Here is a 2,698-nt window from a genome sequence, read left to right on the forward strand (position 1 = left end):
TGTCGCTGAGTTCATCGGAATCTGGGCGTCACCAGTAAGCCAAACGCGAATTTCTCGCATACTGTTTTGGGAATACAGACGATACGAAATACTAATCGTTTGCCGACTGCTTTTTGCCTACTATATAGTAAGCAAGGATGCCTTTTCGGATTCAGTATACCCGTGTAGGCGTGGACAAGGCCTCATTTAAAAAAGCTTAATACAAAGTACTAACGTCCCAATTTCCTTCTGCGTTCTAATTGTCCAACAACATCCACCTGTTGCAAGCTGGAAAGGTAAATGAACAAGTCTAGAATAGCATTACGCCAATCATTAGAGGGGTGGAGCCTGATTCCCAGATGTATAAATGTTTATGCTGGCCTTCGAATGCTTCATGGAAACTCAAGTACAGCAATGATGGGGCTGTTTCAAGCTGGATTTGGTTTGGTACTGGTGTTTGCATTTGGCATGTCGGATGCACAATGGCGAGGAAGATCAGCTCAAACACAGAACCCTACATTTAGGCCTTGGTCACAAATGCAAGTTCCTCAGCAGAGTGAAACCAGAATGCTTCAGTCTCCTCAAACCAACAACCCCATGCTTGTGCCACAGAGATTTCCTTCTCAGTTTTCAATGCAGACTCCTGGTGTTGTTGGTGGAAAGCCTGGTCAAGATCCTCTTGGTGTTCAGTCTAAACAGCTTTTGCAGGGTCCCATGGAAAAACTGGTGTGGACTTTTCCAAGCCTACCCGAAGAACCTGTACAGCCAGAGATTCCTTTTGAGCTGCGCAACCCTTTGTCTCCCAATAGTGTAGGGGCTCAGTGTGGTGAGAATTCCGTGTATGTGGAAGTGATGGAGGACTTCTTTGGGACTGGACAACTACTAATGGCTTCAGGTTTTGCACTGGGAGGCTGTGGACCAACAGGGCAGGATAATAATGCTTGAGTGCTCCTCTTTGAATCAGAACTGCATGGATGTGGCAGCATGTTAACTGTGAGAAGACTGATCCTCTTCCCAAAAGTGATTTAGTTTTGAATAATTCTTTAGTAACACTCTTGTTTGTTTAGGTGACCGAAGATGAGCTTGTTTATACATTCTCCCTGGTCTATATTCCCCAAGAGTTTTCAAATGGTGTTCCTATTGTCCGGAGTAGTGGTGCTGTGGTCAGTATTGAGTGTCACTATCCAAGGTACGGTTCTGGGTTCAAGGTGGCTCTATTCTCATGCGTGTAGTAAAAATATATTGCGGTGACCAACCTTTTTCTATAATCTACAGAATGCATAATGTGAGCAGCAATGTCCTGGTGCCCACGTGGTTACCATATGCAGATACTAAGGTTGCAGAAGAGCGTTTGGTCTTCTCCCTCAAGCTTATGACTGGTATGTATTATGTAGGGTTTAATGTAGTTTCAACTCAATTTTGTAGACCTTATCAATTTTTTTCCTTACAAGATGAGTGGCAGTTTGAGAGACCCTCAAACCAGTATTTCCTCGGTGACATTGTGAATATTGAGGCCTCTGTGAAGACGTTCAACCATGTACCTCTACGTGTGTTTGTGGACCGTTGCGTAGCCACTATGTCCCCTGACGTGAACTCCGCTCCCAGATACTCCTTCATTGAGAATAATGGGTAAGGCATGTACCCAGCTTATCCTAGAAGTATTCCATGGTGTTTAACTTCATTCTTCACCAGGTGCCTGGTTGACGCAAAGTTCACCGGCTCGAACTCTCGCTACCTGCCTCGAACTCAAATTGATAAGCTGCAATTTCAGCTGGAGGCTTTCCGGTTTCAGCAAGCGAACAGTGGGCTGGTACGTATTTGCTTTAGTTGAGTACATTCTAGTGCACTGTTTGGAAACCCAAACCCTGTTGTCTTTGCAGGTCTACATCACATGCATTTTGAAGGCGGTTCCTGTAGCCACTCCAACAAATTCTGAGCACAAGGCTTGCTCGTTCTCCTCTAATGGGTATGTTACCCCCAAATGGCCTTCACTGGGTCTGTAGGATGACGTTTATCATTGAGGATGTGTCTTTGTTTGGCAGGTGGGTGTCTGTGGATGAATCTGATCAGGTGTGTGGCTGCTGTGACTCTACCTGTAGCAGCAGTAGTGCAAGCGATCAGGTTCTTGGAGGTATGTGTTGAAACACGGACTAACTAAAAGTGATTCTGATTATGGTCTTGGAAGTTTCTCACTACTTGTCTGTTCTCCATAGATCTAAGGTGGGAGCAAGCATCTATTGGGCCCCTGAATGTGAAGGAATTTGGCTTTGGTCGACTTTAATTTGAAATGGCCATGAGGACATGTGATGAATAAACCTTTTAAGTGATTTATACATGGTCTATAAGTGGTCGTCCTTCAGGAAGTCTTGCATATCTCATTTAGATGTTTGCCATTTTATTGTTCTAATTTGTCACTCAAAGCCCTTTTACTTTGGAAAGCGTGTACTTGTTGCAGCACTCTTACTGATTTTTTTTTGCTAGGTAATGGATGGTAGGTACAAAAAGCTTGTACCTTCCCAAAAATAACATCCCTATACCCTGAGGTAAAATGGGTGAACAACGATTTAGAACTTCACACAAACTGCAAATTCTTCTCTAGATTAGGTTGAAGTGTTTTCTGAGGGTCAAGGATGTTTTAGGCTTGGCGCTGCAAAGACTCATGTAGCTTGTAAAGAACTCCATGTTAATTAAATGGCTTCTCTAGCAGTTACTGCAATGC

At 43.8% G+C, this 2,698-nt stretch overlaps 1 pseudogene; it reads left to right on the top strand.

Annotated features, from left to right (window-relative positions):
• Window positions 1-396: 396 nt before the first annotated feature.
• LOC130408313 (zona pellucida sperm-binding protein 3-like) lies at window positions 397-2,260 on the top strand (annotated as a pseudogene).
• Window positions 2,261-2,698: the final 438 nt, after the last annotated feature.

This window comes from Triplophysa dalaica, chromosome 19 (assembly GCF_015846415.1).
Source record: "Triplophysa dalaica isolate WHDGS20190420 chromosome 19, ASM1584641v1, whole genome shotgun sequence".
Classification (NCBI taxonomy): domain Eukaryota; kingdom Metazoa; phylum Chordata; class Actinopteri; order Cypriniformes; family Nemacheilidae; genus Triplophysa; species Triplophysa dalaica.